The 12,466-nt window shown below is 31.5% G+C and overlaps 3 protein-coding genes across 7 annotated transcripts in view; 2 read left to right on the top strand and 1 right to left on the bottom strand.

Annotated features, from left to right (window-relative positions):
* Window positions 1-12,466, bottom strand: part of LOC127879074 (uncharacterized) — a 192,044-nt gene that overhangs the window by 4,485 nt on the left and 175,093 nt on the right. The window lies entirely within an intron of this gene.
* The window catches only part of LOC127879193 (uncharacterized), a 341,912-nt gene that overhangs the window by 216,492 nt on the left and 112,954 nt on the right, over window positions 1-12,466 (top strand). The window lies entirely within an intron of this gene.
* LOC127879101 (S-crystallin SL11-like) overlaps window positions 1-12,466 on the top strand; it is a 97,380-nt gene that overhangs the window by 29,433 nt on the left and 55,481 nt on the right. The gene's annotated exons all lie outside the window — the stretch shown is intronic.

Here is a 12,466-nt window from a genome sequence, read left to right as displayed (position 1 = left end):
GAAGGAAATCAAATTATTAAAATAACATTTAATTGTAATGTAACAGAATATATTAAAAACGGCTATAAAGGGGACACATATGAAACAACATTTTGATTAATAAATAAACTGACATCATAAACAATTACCCCATAGCATCAACGCCCCACACACAAAACTGACAGTCTGCTATCTGGTCAGGAGGTTTTGGTGTCCAGTCTACAATTAACTTGATAACATCTGTTCTATTGAAATCGTCGCTTTCATAGGCATATTTCATAAAACTCGGGCCACTGATCATAAAATCCAAGCTTCTGAAAGCAATGTTGATAAATACTGTAAACTGTAATTATCTTATTAATAATAATTTGATTACCATATAAGAAGCAAACATTTGTGTTAATAATACATGTTTGTGCATTAAAATCATATAACTATAGTTACCTTACTGTTAACAAAATAAAATATCTTTGCTTGCAACATATACCTGCATGGATGTTTTATTGCAACATGTATTTATAACACAATTGCATTGTGTTAACAGTGATATGTCAACTTAAATATATCAAGTTAAAGAATGTTGTATTTTGAAACCTAGGTAAATAATTGTTACTTACCCGTTGATCGTAAGTTTTGTCAAATAGTACGGAATATGCACAGTTGTATTGGCTTTATACATGTCTCTTGAATAGACGACTCGAGCATTATTTTTCACCGTTGGGGGTACAAAGTCTGGCCTTAGTGTATTGTCACACGCCACTCGTATTATTCGTAGGGTCATCTTGCAAACATTTCAAATTAAAGGCTTTCAGTCATAATGAATCAATATGAATTCCCGAGAGCACAAGTCATCGTTAAATCATTGATCGCAAAAATCCTTGTATACGGACATCAAATTGTATGCAAATGTATTTCTGTAAATACAAATATCCCTACTTTTGGGAAAGACAAGTGCATTCTTCATCTGCAAATTTGGATAATAAATGTACTGTTGTGACCAAATATGTGTTTTAGTCGATCGCTTCAACAACAAAAATGTTAAATAAATATAACAACTCGGAGACTCTACCTGCCAAGGCGTTTTGCTGAACGCAGTGCCCGCGCTATGCTGTTTAGACCCGACGTTCACTTTGTATGGTACGTAATCCTCAATCATTACTGCGAGTCGGTAGGTGCCATTAACATCATATCGTTCTGTTTTAACGGTCACTTTGCATGTGCCCTGTTAATGCATTTTAAATATTCATCCGCGTTAATTCGCTATGGGGAATATACGGTACATTCAGTATAGGAATCGCGTTCGTAAGAAAATATACTGATCAAAATACGCCCTAATGATTAAACAAATGGTAAATTAAATATAGATTTGACATTTGAGAGATGTAAATTGCATATTCACCTTAAGAAAAACATTATGTCTGATCAGGCTAATAAAGTCAGTGTAAGATTTCAATAGAAACCATTCCCTAATCTATTACCACATTTAAAGCGAGATTATACGATTTTTATATGTGTTAAATTGTAAAATATTGAAAAAAAAGTTACAATAACACAGAATAGGCAAGAAAAATTATACATTGAAGATGAATTATATAAAATGCAGCAAAGACAAATTAGCGCCCGAGTCGATTGCGACGAAGATATTTCGTATATATTTTCCTACAATAACCGAAACATTCGTCTTTTTATTAGGACCGGAGTTAGTGTTCGTACGAATAGATATCTTTGCAGGAAATTAAAATGATCCGTAAAACAAAATTGTGTCTTTGTGTCGTATGATCGAATCTGCACTAAAACTAAATTTAGATTCATATCGTAAATGTATAATATACATGATGGCGAATTCGACTGTACAGACATTTTTGATGTCACAATTAAATATCTGGCTTATTTTGCATTTTCGACACATGTTCTTTTTAACTTTTATTTTAATTTATATTGAAATATATGTATAATATGTTTTGTTTACACATTTTATATGAATTAATACATATTTGAAAAAAATCGTATAATCTCGCTTTAAACGATTGAAATAATTAAGCGTTCCAATTTCATGAACTGACGTTCTTCTTGTCAGCGGTCTGGTCGCACACATCTGTAAGTGTGTTTATACCAGGGCATGTGTTTAAATATTCGTAATGAACTTAAACCGACAAAATAAACTGACGACGTCGGACGTGTGTGTGTGTGTGTGTGTGTGTATTTGTTAAGACCAGACATCACTACTCATGGAAATGAACAATGCAATCTTTAATGGACACAATTTGTAAACAAATGATTTATTTTTGGGATTAAAAAAAACTTGATTATTAATTAGGAGCTATGCAATGTTGCCTCTATGTATTCTCTTTTAACGTTTTGTTCTATACAATATTTTGATGTCACCTCAACAAAAGAACTAAAATTGCACGATGTCCCTATAACGGCCACGAACCGGATCAAGCCAGACGGAGTTGATTGGCAGGTTTGTGCATCCTCCCCCGCACTCGCTCGGCTCCGCCCACCGACACCTCACCTTGTCTCCATCCGGATCCTCGGCAGGGATTTCGATCACGCTCGTGCAGTTGTGCGCGATTCTAGGATGATGCAATCCATTAAAAAAGTTTATGATTGAGCGTAATAACTAGATTGTACAATATTCTTTGATAAATGTAGTTCTGCTATATTTATTTCCATTTATCACTGAGTAACAACACATTATCGTTTATAATTGACTTGAGCTTTATGATTTGCCAATACAAATATAAAACTCTTTTATAAATGATGACATGCTTGAATTTTAATATGTTACTCGGCTTTGTTCGGGCACGTTTACCGATTATTAGCTTTCTGTTCTCATATGATCATAGAAGTTAAGTTAGTGTTCTATTTTGTATCAATTTTTCGAGGTACAATAGTGGAAACTGAAATATTTAACGGCAGTTAAATATGCTCTTGTATAAATATATGTGCATGTCATGTAAATGTATGTGAGAAAAATATTCATTTAGATAATATCTCTTGATCAGTTAATCAGTTAATACATAATTGAAGTAAACAAATATAGGATTATGATTCATAATAATGACCTCTTCTCTAATAAATATAAAATGATTTGTTAGCAAATAGTTATACCCAAGAAACGACGGCAGAGAAGAATACGGACTCTGGTTACTTGTGCCCTTGTCACTTCTTAAGTCAGTTATTATCACCGTCTCCAGCATACCATTGTCATTGGCTAATGTGCCTAACGACATAACCCATGGAATGTGTTTCAACCTACAAAAAAACATAGGAAATCGTTAACGTAAAAAGCATAAAAATATCTGCACAAAACACAAAATATAACTTCATTAAAGGTAAACTTCCTGGTAATATAAATAATATTAAACTCTGCGTGCTCGCAAAGTTTATTTGTTATAGATTGTTCGTTTATTTCCCTGTCAAATGCGTAGTGTTTTTTGTTCTCTACAATAATCCCGGTTAATATAATGAAATCCTAAAACAACGTCTTCCAATTATGGAATGTCATGCAGAGATCTAAAGTGTAAACTCGTGTTGTTCTTTTGGCTTGTAAGGTAATGATATCATCATTTTGCTCTGTATATGCTTTACACTATAATATGTTGCTTAAAATAGCACACACATGTAGATTATTATTTTGAAACATATATAGTGATTCTTTGTGCCGGACCTGCGTAAACAGATTATTGTTTAATGACATACACTAATATCCCACATTTAACACGCGGATGTTGTTCATAAAGTCAGTGAACAATTGTAAAGCCAAGTGGTTTCACGACTTCAAATCCTCAACTTTTATGAGTGACAGAGGCTCTTGATATTTAAATATCGCTAAATAACAAATGAGGTGAACATCTTATGGTTTAAGACACATCTTGACATCCCTATTAAATATATATTTATTTGCATTTGTACGAACTGATAACCTTTTGTTAATTTATCTACAAGTGACATCTCCAATTTATTCAATTTTGCGGTATAAGGTCTGCACGGACGTGTGCTACTAGGTATATTTGTTTTGTTTTATATGTGTGTCATTCATATTTTGTTGATATAAATTTAGATGCATAGATCACTTTATTTATCACATTTATCAAATGTCAGTGTGTCTTTATTTGTATGAAAATATAAAGTGCAATTACAAACTCAAAACAGTGTGCATAGGTGAACCTTCGGTTAAAGGAATGTTATCCATGTGTTTCACTTTGTTCCACATCATGTATTATGGATTTTTGGTAAGTGTACTTATTATGTTCAGTGTTACATTAAATTAACTTCGGGTACATCTTACCTAACAAACATAGGAGTGGATGGAAGTCCAGCTTGAAACATTGCCTCCCCTTGTTCCCAACCATTCATATCTGATCGACTGACTGACGTCAAAACGTAGCTTACGTTATGTAGAATGGTTCCATTTCCGTCCACCCAATTTAGTGTCGCAATCTCCGTACTGAAGTTTGATACTTCCTTTCCTACGTCAGAGATGTTACATCCGGGGCCACAAGGTCCTGTCCCTTTTTCCCATGCCATGCGGTATGTCAGACGAAGCTTAATATGATTGATCAATGCATATACAATTCAATAATAAACATTGCGTCATCCTGAAATCCTGCATGTTACAAAGCCTTAGAAAAAAGATAATATAGTAAGTCTTTGCAATACTTTTAAATCAAGTGCTTGAAAAATAAGAGAAACAAGAGACATGTATTTTATTAAAAATGTACTTTCAAACGTCAAAAATGTTAATGTGTCCTTTTTTTAAGTTTCAAATGTGTATGCGAAAATATAGAATGGTAGTAGCATTATTTAAAGATGTAATAAGCTACGCATAAATAAACGATTACCATTTCATGCATTACAATACAATACCACTATAGACATTATATTTGTATTGACTCAGACTTCAAAGTGTCAGAAAAATCGTAAAGAATGTGCCATGCATGTTGACAAAGCATTTAAGCTCTATCAAATAAACAGGTTCTCAAACAACAGCTTACATGGCCAGACAGATAAGTTTGCCTATTATAGATACCCGTTCGTCAATGTAACCTCATCAATTACGAACATAAGCGCCTCTCGAGTGTATTAAGTGATATGCTAAGTACATTTTATATAAGAATACATATAATTCATAACAAGGATTAATTATGCGATTTGAAAACATGGAAACGGTGTTTGTTAGTGACAGTATTTGATTGCATTGAGTATTTTTTCATATAACACATGTAATGATTATCTTTCCATCTGAACGGTGAATTAAGAAAACTGCTGAACGTTTGTATATTAATACATACCAAACGGAAAGTCAATAGTTTTATTTTCAAAGTGGAAAATTTGTTAACAAATGCAAACCTTATAACTTATAAAATAATACACCAATAAAAAAAAAAATATATATATATATATATATATATATATATATATATATATATATATATATAGCATCTTGCACGAGTTGTCATATCATACCATATGTTATAAAACGGATTCAGGAGTTTTGTTAGGAAGCGAGCCTTTGGCGAGCTTATTAACGAATTTTCTGGACGAGTTTTATAAAATATGGTATGAAATGACAACGAGTGTCAGATCTTTTTTATCACATGCTTTTAAATGAGTAAATTAACTAAATATTTACGCAAACATAATGATAAATCCCGATTGTTGTTTACATTTCGTGACGTCATTTGACGTTGCAACGTCATTTCAGCAAAATAACAAAATGCGATTTGTCAATCGAACGAAAACTAAGCCAATTAAAACGCTTAAAAAGTATATTACACATGTGTAAGATAAAAATATTCGTAATGGTTATATTACATGGGAAACAGGGTATGGCATGTGATAAAAAGCAATCTTCTTAATTGAAAACCGACCCATATTAAACATTAAAAACATTGTGCCGTGCATACAAGTATATGCTAGCAAACATGGATGCAGCATGTTTAACATGGATTACAGATATTTGAACCTTCCGTTCTGTTATGTTATGCACACACAAATTTTCTCTGTCGATCCAGATATTAACTTATCATCCACTATATTATGAAGCCCTTAAATCAAACAAGCTTAAGTGCACAAAGGGGTCGATTAACCAGATTTGCATTTGGATCCTTATTGTAGTTTACATTTTTTTATTTAAAACACATTTCAGTCTGAGGATACATTAAGTATATTCCGATAACTGGATGTCGATGTTATATGTGAATATTTAAAATATTTACATGAACAAAATTCAGTAATTCTCTAAAATCAAAAGTATTGATTTTACTATGCATGTACATTCGTTATTTGCAATTTAATATACGGGTATAACCACCGAGAAAAAATAACAACATGCGTTGTCGGTTATATTATGTATAACTTTATAAATGCGTGAATTCAATTTTCAGTAGGTTTATTTTATTACCATAGTGGACCAGCGCTTTAAGCAAAAAAGTGCATCATTATAACATAATGTAACAAGCATTATGCTGCCGAGGAAACATAGAGCCTTTGAACATGTTGGTTTTTCCACAATAACATGCATTGGAGCAATCAACGGAATCAAAAGGTTAAACGATAATTTCTTACCGCTCTGATGTTGGCTTTGATTTATTTATTAACTATGAATGACAACATCAACCAAAATAAATTGAATACAATAGAATATATGCCTGTTTAATGTTTTGTCTATGGAAAAGAGAGAAATATGCTTTATTGTGAAGTCTTCTTGTCGTTGAAAAACTTATGGTTGAAATCTTAAAAAATATGTTGAAATGTGTCAAAACACTTATAACAGAAATTCATTGCTATGCAAAAAAACTGTTAGTAAAGCACACTGTTTCTAAGCATACACTTAGCAAATGTACTATTTAGCTTGATTCGAAAATAAAAATTAAGAGATTACATCTAATGGAGTAATACTAAAACGATTCCCAAATAAATATTTTGAACTTTGTGAAGGTTCCTTTAAAATAGTTTTATCTGTATAAAGTTTCTTTTTCCAGAACTACATTTTACTATAAATACCCGATAAAATGTGATATAGTCCCTACACCAATTTTGAAATAAATAAAAGGGAGTGCGCTGTTGTCGAGATCTGCAGTTTGACTATCGTTTTGATTAATCTTAAAACAAAGTTTACCTTCATACGTGACCCTAATATAGTATGCTGAAAAAACACAAAACGAATGTAAATTATTCTCAAAAGGAAATAGACAATGGGTAAACAAAAATATTGGATTCAAGTTTTCATTGTCCGGGAATGTTGATCCACATGCCACTCGGCAAAAAGAACACATTTAATAACCGTTTGGAAGGAATGAACATGTTTCTGTAAAAAAGTAACACAACGTTGGAACTTACCTTGAACAGCTCGCTCATTTAAACCACAACAAAATAAAAGAATAGGAAAATAAAAAAGTCATTTTGACGTTAACTCTACATAAGAAATATTAAGGACAATTCATTAATATAAAACACAATACCAAACATTAAAAAGTGTATAGCTGGGGTCGACATCAAGCAAAGAAAATGTATAAGCCGCTGGCCACATATATATATATATATATATATATATATATATATATATATATATATATATATATATATATATATATATATATATATGTATATATATATATATATATATATATATATATATATATATATTGTTCAAATAATGTGCTTACTGTATTAAACATTATGATTAAAAATGAACTTATAGGGATCAATACACACAAACGCATCGGTGTATTTAAAACGTGTGTTGCTTGGTTACCATGTTTACAATATGTACACTGACTGTATCTAATAACAGCTGATGCTTTAGGAGTGATGTACTGTAGCATTCGTTAGAACGCAATAACAAAAACTTAGTCAAGAGATATGATTTTGAAATGGCCGGATTTTAAGACAACAAGTATCACTTAAGACCACACGAACTACTGTTAACAAATATTTGTTTCATAAGTTTCTCCAGACTAAGCCTCTAGCATTGTAGCAGAGTGCTATAGGGAATAATGCCGAATATATTATTATTATTATTATCGTTATTATTATTATTTATATTATTATCATCACGTGAACATACACTATACATAACTTTTAATTGAGCATATATAATTATAGTAGTACAAAAATGGGGTGATATACCTCAGCGCATATCAAATCATATAGAGAAATCAAGATAATTGTACAAACAACTGAACGTTAAATAATAATAAGTTACATATTCAACATTTCTTAATAGTTGTGGATACTTATTAAAAAGTTTCTGTTACGATATAATAGAAAATAACGAGATTATTCAATATTATCATATGAACTTAAATAATATAAATTGATCAGTACCTTGTTCTGAAGTACCATCCAAGAGATCGTACCACCGAGAAATTTTCCATGAATGGCTTTCAATTCCAAAAATAAATTAAAAATAAAAATTCCAAAAAGTATATTTATCATTAGCCCATACTTCATTCTTGACCATTCGTGATTTATTTGCAAGTGAAGAACTCTTCCGGTTTGATCGGTTTTTCAAAGTCCGATTGTCTGTTTCATCACGTTTGAATTATCAACATCATTTAAACGTCCCTGTGAATTTTCAATCAAATGTATTTGATTACTTCATTATTAATACGTACATAAAACGTGTGCAGCCCACCATTGAAAGTTTATTATTAAATAAGTTAGTTCACAAAATCCGTACAATTCTTATCAGACCAGTTAAAGTAGCTAAATGGCATTTATGCGTTAACCGGTCATTATATATATTAGCACGCATGCGTTGATTACATTAACTGAGAATGGCTAGAGATAACACAAATTATGAAGCTAATGTGATATAAGCACAACTCAACTGCCACCTGCTCACTAAGGGAATAGTCTAATATACAAGGACTTATGGAGTGTTTTGTTTTGGTACTTTGGTGTGTTATCTTTCTTGAAGTACTTTTAAGTATACCATTTATTTGTTTCTTTGCACAGCGATAGCCACTGCCAAGGGTCGTAAGTGCGAACCAGTGTCTCCTTGATCAAATTTTAAAGACCTTTAAGGAATATAAATTGTTATCAGTTAGTCAAATGACGTGTATGATTTGTTTTAACATAAGCCTAAATCACTTCCCTAGATGTACATAGATAAATTATCCATAAAGAGCGTGTATGAGTGCTACTTAGTTCTAAGATATGATCTTAATTACAGTATTCCCGGTCCAAATGCATACTTGGCACATTTGCATATACCTTATAGATCTCTACACAAATAAAAAAAATAGTAATATTGTTATAATCATTTCATTAATAGAATTTTAACAAAATAAAAACACAAATCCGATGAATTCAGTTTCATATAAATATATGGAAACATCGCAAGCAATATCGTTACGATGGATGCTTATGAAAATTCCATGACGAGTAAATTGCATATTCTAGCGAAATAACATTTATAAAACATATTTACATATCTTGAAATGATTCAAGTCAAACAGTGTATAAATTATTTACGTAAGGAGGACAAGAGTTCGAAATAGTTTATGGATACACATAGAACTCGTTGATTAACGTCGGGGATAAGACATGCGTTTTCATGCTTTAAGGGTGCGAACCCATTCTATACATATACACGTATTCAATTTAAATATTATTTTTTAATCTCAACTCCTTTCATGTTTATTCATGAACTTGTACTGTAGTATTTACCGGTATAACGCTAACAGATTATATTTAAAGTTATGTTGAAAATACAAAAGGACATCATAAAAAGGTAACTGTTCCAGAAATCAGAAAGATGACTTTTCTGCCTTTTGTTTCAGCAAAATACATGTCTTATGTTATTGCAAAATTTAAATGCAAGAGCTATAGTGTTTGCTGTTAGATACATATGTGTATTATTGTTTGTAAATACAAAGACTAGTCCAAACTTGAAGTCAGCGTCGATTGTCTATATTAATTTGGGTTCTTCTGGCAATTCAGAAATGAAACCAACCGTTCGATAAATTAATATCACACTAGGAAGCTCGCATTAATATTTTTTTTTGTCTCCAAGATTTAAAGAAATTGCTGACTTAAACTTTTCTTAATATCTGAGTATGTTATCAATTATTACTGTTTTTATCAAAAACAAACACATTATTTTGAATTCGTGTAAGAGGCACGTTACTATTTTACAGTGAAAGTGTACTTTATATATTAAACCACATTAGCGGCACTTATTCACAATATAAGTTTGGTTTACATTATGTATCAAACACGTTTACAAATGTATCTTGGTTTACGAGGATTTGGTAAAACCCGTCACACTTATACTGATTGTTTGTATTGGAATTTACAACCAATTCGTTGCTGAATCCGTGAATATTAAAATGTTATTAAATTAGGACTTTCTGGTATCTGATGACAATGAAACAAGTTATAACAATCACTTTCAATTCAACGTTTCAAATTTGCAAACGAGGACAATAACGTTTCGACTGTTTCAAAATGTTCACCAAAATAGCATTAGATCTTTGTTAATGCACCATACCGTTATCTTAATGAAAAGAAAACCATTTATTGTTGCACCTATTAAGTGTCTTAGCTAAATGACTTTAATTTAAAAAAAATGAAAGTAAGTGTTGACATTTGCATTTGATATTGATTTTTTCCGAATTCACATCTTCTTTAAACATAGTTTGCTTTAATAATTACATCAAACAATATTTATTTGTGAGATCAAATAGTAATTAAACAACATACAACATTATACAGATGAATCGATTGTGTCTATTTAAAGGATTTCATTCGGTTCGGCTTAATACAGAACATGATATTGATTATCCTAAATATTATATCAAATTATGGATTTAATACAAATGCTTAAGTGAATGAATCGGAACAAAATGCTGAGCACAGTTGTAGCTATTTTACTTATTTATTTCAACATTAAAGAGCATGTATCAAGAAGGGCATCATCGTCATTAAAAACGATGCCACAGAGGTAACGTGTGCACGCTTGATTTATTGTATTACCAAAGCAAAGTATCTCCTAACAACGACTTTCAACTGCATATATAACTCGTTTTGAGAATGACTTAATTTGTCGTAAGAATGAATTAGTTATTCAAGGCAGCCATCAGGTAAGTCGTATTAACGAGACAACAAACTTTTATGCACGACTTAATTAGTCGTGTGACTTAAAGGGTACTTTTTGGAAAATTGACATAATAAAAAAAAATCGTTTCAGAATTGCAAATTTTCTATGTAGTTATGATATTTGTGAGGAAACCGTAACACTGAACATTTACCATGCTCTAACATATCGATTATATGCATCTTTTGAGGATTTAAAAACGTAAATATTATAAAGCGTTGCAACGCAAAACGATTGAATCATTTGGAATGTTCTGTTGTTGTCGTTATCTTTTTGGATACTACGAGGATTGCATATATAAAGTATAAAATACTTAACACTTTGTACGAGCACGGATGGCCGAGTGGTCTAAAGGAAAGATTTTTATTCCAGGTCTAAGTGGTTCGAGCCCAGTTGAGGGTTCCATGTTTGTCTTTCTTCAATTTTATTCTTGTTTTTTTTTACTGGGGCTTTTTAGATCCCATGTTTACATTTATCAATAAAATAACATTTAATGACAAACTTTAATACACTCCAAAATCTGTGAAAAGGCCCCTGTAAAGTTGAGACGACTTATTTACTTCGTGGAAGCGAGACAAACTCATGGTAACGGTATTGTCAACCGCGGACCACAATAAAAAACGATTTTCTGCCCGATATATCATATACCCTTTGAATATCTTGGACATGAAAAATAAAAACGCACCCGCTGTCACATCTGTGCGATCGTTATTTGATCTTAATTTGAAATAAACGGATGCATATAAGAAGATGGACGGGTGAGACCAGTTTACATGAATAAATTTTCTCACGACAAATGCAAGTTTATCGTAAAAAATAAGCTTGTAATAAGTAATTGCTTTAAAAAAAATGAAATATTGGTGATGAGTGTATTACTTCACAAGAAAATATTTTTAAGAAATAAAAGTACGAAATGAATATGAATGTAAAAAAATAATATGTGTTATTAAGTACAATCCCCTAAGTACAACCTACGTTAGTATGAATTTTCTCTTAGCGCTAAAATGTGGACACGTTTTATTCCTCGTATGCAGGTCTTTCGTTCATGCTCTAATAGGGTAGAGAGCATCATCGTATGTTTGCATGCCATGCATTAAAAAAGTGATTTGTCATGGTTAAATTTTTATTTAGGCGAGATGCCCATGCCTTGTTCATAAACCACGTTGATTTTATCTATGCAATAAAAGTGCCGCTTGACACCGGCTTATCAAGCTATCATACCACTTCTTGTGGAGAATTCATTGCGGTACGGAGTGCGTTGACAGAATGAATAAGCAATGACCACACTTGATATATTTCTACAAATCTTCATTATTTTGACTAATGATATTGCTGGGTGGCAAATAGCAAAATTATTATTGTAAACCTTTGTCGATG

Source organism: Dreissena polymorpha, chromosome 1 (genome assembly GCF_020536995.1).
Source record: "Dreissena polymorpha isolate Duluth1 chromosome 1, UMN_Dpol_1.0, whole genome shotgun sequence".
Taxonomy (NCBI): Eukaryota; Metazoa; Mollusca; class Bivalvia; order Myida; family Dreissenidae; genus Dreissena; species Dreissena polymorpha.
Note: the sequence above shows the minus strand (reverse complement) of the source record. Positions and strands in the feature narration are given on the sequence as shown.